This window comes from Neofelis nebulosa, chromosome 2, assembly GCF_028018385.1.
Source record: "Neofelis nebulosa isolate mNeoNeb1 chromosome 2, mNeoNeb1.pri, whole genome shotgun sequence".
Classification (NCBI taxonomy): Eukaryota; Metazoa; Chordata; class Mammalia; order Carnivora; family Felidae; genus Neofelis; species Neofelis nebulosa.
This window is the reverse complement of record NC_080783.1, coordinates 220,897,381-220,909,097: the sequence shown is the minus strand read 5'-3', so window position 1 is coordinate 220,909,097 and position 11,717 is coordinate 220,897,381. Positions and strand designations below refer to the sequence as shown.

The 11,717-nt window shown below is 51.0% G+C and overlaps 1 long non-coding RNA gene across 1 annotated transcript; it reads left to right on the top strand.

Annotated features, from left to right (window-relative positions):
- Nucleotides 1-2,936: 2,936 nt before the first annotated feature.
- LOC131505608 (uncharacterized) lies at nt 2,937-10,627 on the top strand. The gene is made up of 4 exons (XR_009258484.1): nt 2,937-3,032; nt 8,492-8,622; nt 8,784-9,857; nt 10,134-10,627. It is a non-coding gene; the product is annotated as an uncharacterized LOC131505608 (long non-coding RNA).
- The last annotated feature ends 1,090 nt before the right edge of the window (nt 10,628-11,717 follow it).

The following is an 11,717-nucleotide window of genomic DNA, read 5'->3' as shown; positions in this document are numbered from 1 at the left end:
TAATGTGGTGTGGCAGGCCAGCCCCACGGGGGTGGCAGGGACCGCGGGTGCCCTGGCCCGGGCCGTCCGACCCGACACCAGGAAGGATGTGTTCTGGGAAGACCCGGACCCGTGCGGCTGGATCCCGGCTCTGCTGTGGCACCTTCCTGAGCCCCCACCGGGTAGAGGGGCATGAGGACGAGGACCGCCTCTGGCCCCAGTTGTTGTCGTGTTAGAAACGGTGCCCCGTCCACTCTGGCCCTGCGTGGGTGGTTGGAGCGGCCAACCTGGGCGGCCGTGGGGACCTGGGACCCACCTCTCCCATGTGGCTCAAGACTCCGGGAGCTGTTCCCAAGGGGCTCCCGCAGGGTTGCCCTCCCTCCGCCCCGGCGAGCCCGGCAGGCGACACCTCAAAGCCAGCCTGTTGCCTCGGAGACCCCGAGGTGGGTCTGGACAGGGAGGGGCCCATGCCCGGCCCAGGGGTCACCACGCAGGGGCGATTAGGACCAACACGTTCACCGAGTGCCATCCTGAGCATTCCGGGCCGTGAGGTCTTTGCTATGTGTACAGGGACATTCTAACGGAGACACCCGTGTCCTGACTGCTCACCTATTAAGGAATAAAAGGGGACATCGAGAGCGACCCCTCCACCCCCACCACGAGGTGCCCCTTCCTGGGCTTGAGACATGCACCACACCTCCCCCCACGGGGCACAGAAATGACGTGGGAGGGGGAGGGTGTCCCGGTGCCGCCTGCCTGCTGAGGGTCCGGCAGCCAGGGGTGGGATGTCCACGTGATGCTCGAAACCCACCGCAGGAGACCGGGCAGAACCGGTGGCCTGTCGTGACCTGGGCCCCGTGGTCAAGCTGAACACCTGTTGTGCCTCAGCCACCCTGAGGAGTGGAGACCGTCTCCCCATTTTATCGCCTCAGCACGGAGGCTTCGGGGACTTTCAAAGCCAAAGCCCACAGCTTCCTGGGCCTCTCAAGCGCACCTGCTCACGGTACAGCTTCAGACATAAGACATCAGACGAAACTGCTGCCCCTGCTCCGGGGTGTCGGTCAGCCGCCTGGACCTGCCCGCTCCCTCCCGACCCAGCCGCCCCGTTGTCTGTCTTCTTTTGCCCGGGGAAGGGGTGACACCCACAGCGCCCCCCCTCCCCCCAGGGAGCCAGCACGGCAGGGTGGGCAGTGAGACCTTAAGGGGAGAGGGGCCGGGACCCGGTAGGGGACCCGGCACGTGTGCCGGAATCTTTCCCTGCGGAATAAAGATGCGGCTCCCAGCCCCGATCCGGCTGCCCGCCGAGCCCGGCCCCAAGGCCCCCGGGAGAGGACACCAGCACGCGTGATCAATCAGCCCAACGCTTCCCAACGTGCTTCTCGAGTTACACGCCACAGGGATGAGGTCATAGTGGCTGCCAGCCCAAGCCAGGGAAGGAAGAGGCCCCTCTTTTTCAAACCAAGGGCCAGCACAGGCCAGCTCTTAGTGCCTCAGAATCCCTCTTCTTGGCTTTGGGAAGGGGACGGCTAGCGCTGGAATCCCTGCCTCAGGTCATGGGAGCAATTCATGCTCACTGCGGAGGATTTGGAAGATCCAGAAAAGCAAGAGGAGAAAGACAATATTCAGAATCTCACTCCATTACATTGCCTTTTGGTGTTTTCCATCACGGCTCTACTTACCTGCCTACCTACTACTCATTAATCCATCCATCCACCTTCCTTCCTTCCTTCCTTCCTTCCTTCCTTCCTTCCTCTCATCCAGTTACACCTATCTATCCATCCATCCACCCATCCATCTACCTCCATCCATCTACCTTCTGTCCACACATCCCTCCATCCAACCATTCACTTGCATGCACTGACCCACCACCATCCACCCATCCACCCATCCTTCCTTCCATCCATCCTTCTATCAATCCATTCTTCCTTCCTTCGTTCCTTATTCCTTCCTTCCATCCATCCATCCATCCATCCATCCATCCATCCATCCTTCTATCCATCTGTCCGTCCATCCATCTAACCATCCATCCATCCGTCCATTCAACCATCCACCCATCCATCCATCCTTCCATCCATCTGTCCATCCTTCTATCCATCCAGTCATCCATGTAGCCACCATTGTTCCTTCCTTCCTTCCTTCCTTCCTTCCTTCCTTCCTTCCTTCCTTCCTTCCTTCCTTCCTTCCTTCCAAACATCCATCCATCCATCCATCCATCCATACTGGTTCATCCATCCATTCATATTTTCTTTCATCCATCCGTTTATCCATCTGTCATCTTTTCAAACATCCTTTCTTCTTGATGATACCCCTCAATTTGCCCGAACATATTTCCTAGATTCAGCTGCAGAGGTAAAACAGCAGGTCATAAAATAATGTGCTGGTCACAGGACATATGGGGGTGGGAGGGAGCGGTGATAGTGTGATACCTTGTTTTGTGCGTGTGAGAAGGACGGTGTGTGAATGTATGCGTGTGCGTGTGACTGTGTGCACATCAGTATGTGTGTCTGAGTGTGTGCAAGTGTGTATGCGTGCCCCCACAGGGATGCAGCTGGTGGGTATGGTGGGAACCCCGCGTGGGCCTCCCGTGAGAACTCCCTCGGCTCTGCCGTCAGCCAGGACGTCCATCTTTCAGGCCCCAGGGAGCCGCCCCACACCCTGCTCTGGCCACCTTGTTTGGGCCAGGGGCACGTCCAAAGTCAAGATGGATGAACGTGTCTTTGCTTGTCATGCAGCCGGCCGTGCGTGTCGGAGCCCGCTCTCCCACACATGGTCCACGTTAGCTGCCTCCCCTGACTTGTGTCCATGAAGCGCCTGGCCCTGGTGGTCAGTCCCCGCCCCCACCGCCAGCCTACCTCCATTTCTAATTGGGCCGCAAAGCCGTTTAATGGTGTCTGCGAGGCTGCAGGCTGCTCGGGGCAGAACAATGCGCTATTCATGTCCAAACAGAACACTAGTGATCGGGCTAATATCTTGAAGCTAAAAAGCAAGGCTTAATTGCGACAGATGCTGCAAATTCCAGTGCAAAAGGCCAGCTCCTATGTGATCTAAACCAGGTATGTGCCAGGGGTTCATTTTAATAGCGGCTTTTATTTTTTTTATTGGCATATGCAAAACTCACTAACGTTCTGCACAACAGACCAGCAACGGTCTCTTAGGAAACCTCCCCAGGGAAGAGCCCCGCAGACCTCGGTTGCTATTGTGTGGGTTACAGGAGACCCCCTACCATTTGGCCAGCTGTGTCCTGGCGGACCCTGGTCTCTCCTCTTCCCTGGGCCAAGATTTCGGGTCTTTCTAGACCACTGCAGCCACCGGTGCATCTGCCAAACGTGCTCAGAGGCTGTGGGTCCTCGCGGATGTGGCCTCCCCTTTGCTAGACAGCGTCCTACCCTCCCAACACCCACTGGGTTCTTTCCTGCTCATATGCTCCTGACGTGCAAACACCTGGCTTTACTCTGAAACTGTAGCTATTGGACAGGGTGCTCCTGTTTTTAATATCTTAGCTGAATCTTCCAATCTAGGAGGAAAGTTCCGGAAGCCAGGGGCTGCTTGTGGTTTCTACAGTGTCTAGGACCTTGCTGAGAAGAATGGGCTTCAGTTTTCATGACTTCCACTTTCTCAGAAAAAGATGCCAATCCCAAAGCTCCCAGCTCTCCTTGGGACTTGGGGAGGGCCTGTGTCCTTGCTGTTCCAAAAGGGCCCTTGCCCTGTGTGCCCCATCCCGTCCGGGGTAGACTCAGAATATTCCTAAAAGTGAGCCTGACAAGGAGGGCCTGGAAGCTGAATCCAAAGCTCACTGTTGCTCAGACAACTGAAGCTGCCACCTCCTGACCCACTTCTGGAGGTATGGAAACTGCTTTAGATTCCTTAGAACATGCTTTCTGCTGTTGTAAAAGCTAAACTGAATGTGGCTTCCTGGCCAGTGAGGACCGTTATTCCATTCACTGGGGCTCCTGAGACCCCAAGGGAGCTGTTGGTGGGAGTTTTCTGAATAAAAACCCCAAGAGGAAACCTCGGCTTCAGGTAGAGTCAAAAGTTGCAGAGACTGCCATCAATTTACTCCAATTTACTCATCTATTTACCATTTACTTATCCCTTCATCCATCTGTTCTCCTACCCAACCGTCCATCTACTCATCCAACCATCCGTCCATCCATCCACCCATCCATTCACCCAATCATTCATCTGTTCACCTGCCCACCCATCCACTTATCCAGCCATCCAGCCAGCCAGCCATCCAGCCAGCCAGCCATTCATCTATCCATCCATCCACTCATACATATATCCATCCATTCATCTGTCCATCCATACATCCATCCATCTGTCCACCCAGCCATCAACCCACTCATTCATCTATCCATTCGTCCATCCATCCATCCATCCATCCATCCACCCACCCACCCACCAACCCACTCATTTCATCTATCCATCCATCCATCCATCCATCCACCCACCCACCCACCAACCCACTCATTCATCCATCCATCCATCCATCCATCCACCCACCCACCCACCAACCCACTCATCCATCCATCCATCCATCCATCCATCCATCCATCCATCCAAGAAGTATTTACTTGGATCCTACTAAGTGTTCAACTGATGTGTGAATTCCCTTCTGGAATTATGGCAATACACCACCCTCTCTTGGGCTATGAGGTAGGCCATGGGGCTTGCACCAGTGGCTGGTGGTTCAGTGAAGACCAGAAGAACCGGGAAGTCAGTGAATAAATTGCATGTGCACAGAGGCCAGATGAAGAACAAGCCCTCTGTCTGGGACTGGGGCCGGGCACCTGGAGGCCCTTCCTGCAGGAAAGGCTCTCCCTGTCCAACCCAAATCCCCCAAGAAATCCCTTTTCAGGCCCAGGATCTGGAAAACCTCCAGATAATTAGTGGGCAGGGAGGAGGGGGGCTTAACACCGGGTTAGTGAGAGTCAGGGGCCATTAACTAGGGGTGGCCCAGGCTCCACAGCCTTCCTCTCCCTCCCTCTATTGTGCCCCGGGCCAGAGAAATACAGGCCAAGTGGAGCAGTGGCCCTCCTGTGACCCCCACCTGTGGGAACCTGGGCCCAGCATTCCATGAGCTTCGGACTCTCCTTTGAATGGTAGCCAAGCACTTGCCCAAGGTCACAACAGGGATGGACCACAGTGACTGCTGTGGTCCAGGTGGCCTGACGTTCGGTCTGGCTGAGAAAGATCTCTGGTGGGGTGGCAGGCTGTAGGAGTCAGTGGCGTGGGGACAGCCTCCCCGTGCCAGCACTCGTTCCATAGGCTTCCTGCATGGTGTCCTCCGGTGGGGACAGTAAGAGGGACTGGGGATACCCCGGGCCAGGGAGCTGGGACCAAAACCCAAGGCTGTTCCTCTAGGGTCCCTTAGGAAGACGCACCGTGCCACATCCCCGTGGGTGAGACACAGGCAGAGGGGCACAGGGGCCTCGCTCGGGGGAGGGGAGCCAGGCTGTGTTCTCATTTCCGTCGGCTTCTTCACAGGACTCTTCCGCAAGCATAGAGAAAAGTACAGAGAACAACAGGCAAACCCCCTACTCACACTCCCGCCCACCTTTGTCACCTTTATCTCGTTGGACAGCCCTTGATTCCGTCCTGTTTCCACTTGGAATCTCTCAGATTTGGTCTTGATCATTGCCAGGCCTGGTTTGTACTCTTCCGCTGGGCATCGCACGTTTCGTCCTGCTTTGCATGTGGTCTGGACGGGCTGTAAGTGGCTTCCCGTGTGATGTGCTGTCGGGTGGAGCACCTGTTGGGAGGAGCGAGGCTAGACCCCGCGGTGTTCACCCGCTGTCCTGGTGATGGCATTCGGGGCTATTCCTGCACGTGATTCCTGGGTGCACACCAGTGAGCTCTTTTAGGGAACGCGCCTAATGGTGGGATTGCTGGCAGAAGGTGTGTCTTTACCGACGAAGCTGGCCGAATGACACGGGGAGTTGTTGCACCGACTCGGGGGCCTCTGGCCCCAGCGGTGTGAGAGAGGTCGCCCTCGCTTGGTGCCTCAGACCCTGTGTGGCTGCCCATCTGGCATCTGTGGGGCGGCCTAATTAACATTCCCTCCTGCCTGCTGACTTCGAGCATTGCTGCCTCAATGCCCAGGCGGTTGTGTTTCTGCATCTATAAACCACTCATAGCCTTTGCCCATTTTTCTGTTGGAATGTCTTATCTTTTCTGTTTACTCTTGATTTTTAATTTTTTTATAATGTTTATTTTTGAGAGAGAGAGACAGAGAGAGACAGAGCATGAGCAGGGGAGGGGCAGAGAGAGACGGAGACACAGAATCCGGAGCAGGCTCCAGGCTCTGAGCTGTCAGCACAGAGCCCGATGTGGGGTTCGAACCCACAAAATGTGAGATCATGACCTGAGCCAAAGTCAGATGCTTAACCGCCTGAGCCACCCAGGTGCCCCATTCTTGATTTTTAAATGAACATTTATAAAAAGACAACACCATACAGGAAAAAAATGTGCAAGTCATAAGTGTGTGATTGAATGCATTTTCAACAACTGGGCACACCCGTTCACTCGGAACCCAGACTGAGAAACAGAACATTCCAGAATCCCAGAAGACGGCTGGGTCCTTCCTGGAGAAGGACCTTTGCACCCCCACCTTTGCACTGAAGGTAGTGACTGCCCTGACTTGCACTGCTGTGGACACGTTGCTATTCCTGAACTCTGCGCGAGTGGAGTCACGCAGCCTGCTCGGCCGTGTCTGGTCTCTTCTGCGCCATGTCTGTGTGTGGGGTGCATGGTGTCATTGCCAAGAATAATCACCAGGGCCTTCTTGTTAATGATCACTGTTGCCTTCTTGTGCCTTCATAGTGGCCTCTTGTTTAAATGCGTGATAGATTTGGGGCGCCTGGGGGGCTCAGTCGGTTGAGCGACCGACTCCGGCTCAGGTCATGATCTCGCGGTTTGTGAGTTCGAGCCCCGCGTCGGGCTGTGATGACAGCTCAGAACTTGGGGACTGCTTCAGATTCGGTGTCTCCCCCTCTCTCTACCCCTCCCCTGCTCGTGCTCCGTGTCTCTCTGTCTCTCAATAATAAATGTTAAAAAAAATTTTAATGCACGATAGATTTGTACATTTTAACATTGATGAAGTCGGGTCGTTTCCGGTTTTATGATATTTTGATTGAGGGTCATATCAACCACCTTGTAAATGCCTTTTGACTCGTGTGGGCGCCATTTCTGTTGGGCATCAGCACCTGGATCTGAGTGACGTTCTGGTTTTAGCGGGACTTCCAGTCTCTCACAGGGTCCGCCCCACTGCAGACCCTCTGGCTGCGCACGGGGGGGCCTGTCATTCCCCATCCTGCCAGCACACGGCCGGCTGAGGTGTGCGGTGGTGCTCACCGTGGCCTTGACTTGCATCTTGCTGCCAACTAAGAAGGCCGGGAGCTGTTCCGGGTCGTCTGGCCCTGTGGTGTCCCTCCCTCATCTGGGGCCTGTTCAAGACTCTTGCCCACCTTCCTGTAGGGTTGCCTGTTGTATGTGTCCTCTGCGAACACCAATTGTATTGCCGCAGGGGTGCTGTTCCACGTGCTGGCTTGTTCTTTGCTCTCATAGTAGCATTTTGTAATGATTGAAATTCAATTCTATACAGTTCAGTTTATTAGTCTCTTTCTTATGGTTAGTCCTCTGAGTGCTGCTTAAAATCCCGGCCTGCCCACAGTCGTGAACATACTCCACGATGTCCTCTGGAAGCTTTATCATTGTTCCTTTTACATGTACAGCTACACCCCATCTGGGTATATTTTTTTTGCATGGTGTGAGGTAGGGACCAATTTTCATTTTCTTCTGCATGTGACTATCCAATTGACCCAGGACAATTGCTTAACAATGTCTTCCTCTCCCCATTCCTCTGTGCTGCTATTCTGTCAGAAGTCAAATGTCCATATGATGCATCTGCTTCCAGACTCTTCTGCTTCGTGAGTCTGTAAGGATGGGAATGACATTAAAACGGAGCTAGTCGCTTGTAAGCAGAGACAGAAAGTGTAGTGGCCCCCTAGGCTGTGTAACAAATACCACACATCGGGTGGCTCACAACACCCCCTTTTTATTACCTCAGAGTTTCTGAGTCAGGAGTCAGGGTACAGCCGGGCTGTTCTCTGCTCAGGACCTCACGTGACTTCAGCCAAGGTGTCTGCCAGATTGTGTTCCCTTCTGTTAGGGGTCCTCTTTCAAACCTATGTCGTTGTTGGCAGGAATCAGTGTTTCCTTGCTGGCTGGTCTATTCTCAGCTCCCAGAAGCTCTCAAATCTTCACCACGTGGTCCCCTCCATCCTTAAACCCAGCAGCATAGACCATCCCTCTCATGCTTCAAATCTTTTCTGCCAGAACAAGCTTACTCCCTTTAAGGGACCACCTGATTAGGTAAGGCCCACCAGGGAACATTTCTCTATCAGCTGATTCAGCACTTAATCACATCTGCCGATGAAATTCCTGCTCCCACCATTGTGTTGTGGGTGTCTTTCTGGGGGATATATGACGTGTCTTCTCCTGCTCTGTATAGGGAGGCACATCCAGACCTGGAGGAGAGGACCACATGTTGCCGAGAGATGGAAACATATTTGCTCTCATAGCAGTAGAATTGTTGGCTGTGTGCTCAACATGACTCAGCTCAACATGACTTAGCTGCCCGAGGTAATAAGCCCCACAGCCTGGCCTCCCTTGTAGGCAGTCGTGGCCAAGCTAATGATGTCACTAACAGCGGAGGAGTGACACGTGCAATTCCAGGACTGTTTCGGGATTGTGCACGGAAGGATGTTCGGGTTTTTTGGTTGTTTGTGTTTTTGTTTTCTCAGCTTCTGCTCTACACAGACATGTGGTTGTGATCTGAATCCTCTTGGACCAGACAGCTGAGGGCCGTACCCCAGAGGCGATGAAGACAAAGCAGAAGGAGGCTGGCCCCTCGGATAATCTCCTGAAAGGGAGCTGCCATGCCGGCCAGATGGCCTCTCTCCAACTTTCCACACAGGGGAGAATTAAACCTTACGTGTTCAAGCCACTTTTGTTCTGTCAAACGCTTTCAAACCTGAGCTCAGTTAATACTCATGGCAACTAATTTGAGTCAGACTTCCTACTGTTAAACCAGCCTTGCATTCCTCTGGTAAATTTACTTTGGTCGTAAATTTTTGTGTTTTGCTTGTATGCATGTTTCACATTGCCGGATTTAATCTTTAGATTATTATTTATGATTTTTACTATGATCATAAACAAATTTAGCCTATAACTTGCCCCTTCTTGTGCTGTCCTTTCCCAATCTTGATTATGAAAGTGATTTTAGCTTCACTAGATGATTTGGGCGGGTGTTTCTTGTTTCTAGTTTCTGCAACAGTTGATTCAGAATCGCGATGTTATACTTATCAAATATTTCAGAGACCACCCTCTAAAATTCGTGGATTCTGATGGTGTATTTTATGTGTATATTTTGAATTATCTTTAATGGGCAGAGATTTGTTTTTCCAGATAGTTATGTTTACTTTTTTGCTTCTGTTTTTAAAAACCAAATGATGGACTTCGTTTGGATTTCACCAGGTTTCCTGCTAAGGTACTTGTTATGAGCCAGGACCCAGTCCCGGATCCCACAGGGATTCTGTTTTCTCATGGTTACACTGTGGTGGTGGATTTGGGGGAGGGAATTCTATGCCCTCGATGCTCTATGTCAGGGGGCCTGGGCTGGTGCTACAGCTTGTAGCAGTGACATTAACCTTCATCTCTGTCAAGATTTACACTGCAAAATCACGATTTTCCGGTTGTATTTGAGGAATGCTTTAAGGCTGCCCAAACATCCCATTTCTCCTTAAGCTTTTACCCACTAATTCTAGCTTCCATGGGTGGATCTTGCCTATAGCGGTTATCACCACGGTTTTGTAGAGGTGATTTTATTTTTTTTATTTTTTATTTTTTTTAATTTTTATTTTTATTTATTTATTTATTAAAAAAAATTTTTTTTTTATTTTTGGACAGAGAGAGACAGAGCATGAACGGGGGAGGGGCAGAGAGAGAGGGAGACACAGAATCGGAAACAGGCTCCAGGCTCTGAGCCATCAGCCCAGAGCCTGACGCGGGGCTCGAACTCCCGGACCGCGAGATCGTGACCTGGTTGAAGTCGGACGCTTAACCGACTGCGCCACCCAGGCGCCCCTGTAGAGGTGATTTTAAAATTGCCATCCATCCAACCATTTTACGTGTATTAATTGGAATATTACCGTAAAGAAGAGTTGCCCGTTTACTTCCTTCCTTCCTTCCTTCCTTCTTTCTTTCTTTATTTCTTTCCTTCTTTCCTTATTAAAAGATTTTATTTTTTTACGTGATGTCTACACCCACTGTGGGGCTCGAACCCTCAACCCCAAGATCAAGAGTTGCCCGCTTCTCCGACTCAGCCAGCCAGGTGCCCCCTTCCCACATTTATTTATTTATTCAATTATTTGCTTATGGACTTGTAGATATCTTCCCCTCTGGGTTTTAATCAAATACTAGTATTATTTATTTTCTTATTCAAATTGTTTCAGCTTTGGCCGGTGAGTGCTCTTTCTGATTGGTTCCTGTGTCGTTGAGATATGCCTCGCTCAAATTTGTTCTTCTTCTCCCCTCCCAAGATTGTTTATTCTGGGCCTTTTGCATTTCCATATGACTTTTAGGATCATTTATCAGGTTCTGGTTTTTTTTTTATTTTATTTTATTTCTTTTTTTAAATTTTTAAAAAGTGCTTTATTTTATTTTTGAGAGACAGAGAGAGACAACATGAGTGGGAGAAGAGCAGAGAGAGAGAGAGAGAGAGAGAGAGAGACAGGATCCGAAGCAGGCTCCAGGTTTTGAGCCATCAGCACAGAGCCCGATGCGGGGCTCAAACCCACAGATTGTGAAATCGTGCCCTGAGCTGAAGTTGGTCGCTTAACCGACTGAGCCACCCAGGCGCCCCTCAGGTTCTGTTTTTTCAAAAAGGTAACTGAGATTTGACAGGGATTTCATTGTCTCTGCAGACCAGTTAGGGAATGGTGCTATGTTCCCAGGATTAAGTCTTCTGATCCAGGATCACAGGTGTCTTTCCATTTATTTCCGTCCTTTATTTCTTTCATTTCATCATGGTGTTCTCAGTGTGCAAGCAATAAATACCTTTTGTTGCATGTACTCTTTACGATTTCATTCTTTTTGAAGTCATTACAAATCAAATGGTTTCCTTAATTTCATTTTCAGATAGTTCACTGATAGTATGTAGAACTGTAATCCCTTTTTGTATGTTGATCAGTGTTCTTAGGTCTTATAGGTTTTTCTTTCTTAGGATTTTCTACATACAAGATGATATTGTCCGTGAATAAATGTAGTTTTGCTTTTTCTCCAACCCGGGCACCTTTTATTTCTTTTTCTTGCCCATTTCTTTATTCGATTTATTCAATTTTTTAAAAAGTGAATCTTTGAAGTTCTTATTTTGAGAAAGAGAGAAAGCAAGCAGGGGAAGGGCAGAGAGGGAATCCCAAGAAGGCTCTGTGCCATCGGTGCAGGACCCCAGGTGGGGCTGGATCCATGAACTGTGAGATCATCACCTGAGCAGAAACTAAGAGTTGTACACTTAACCGACTGAACCACCCGGGCGCCTCCAATTTTTTCTATCTGAGCATAGTTAACACACGATATAATAGCTGATTTCAATCTTTGTCTAGTAAGTCCAACAATGGGGCTTCCTGAGGGGCAGGAATACATTGTCCTATTGTGTATGTGTGTGTGCGTGTGTGTGT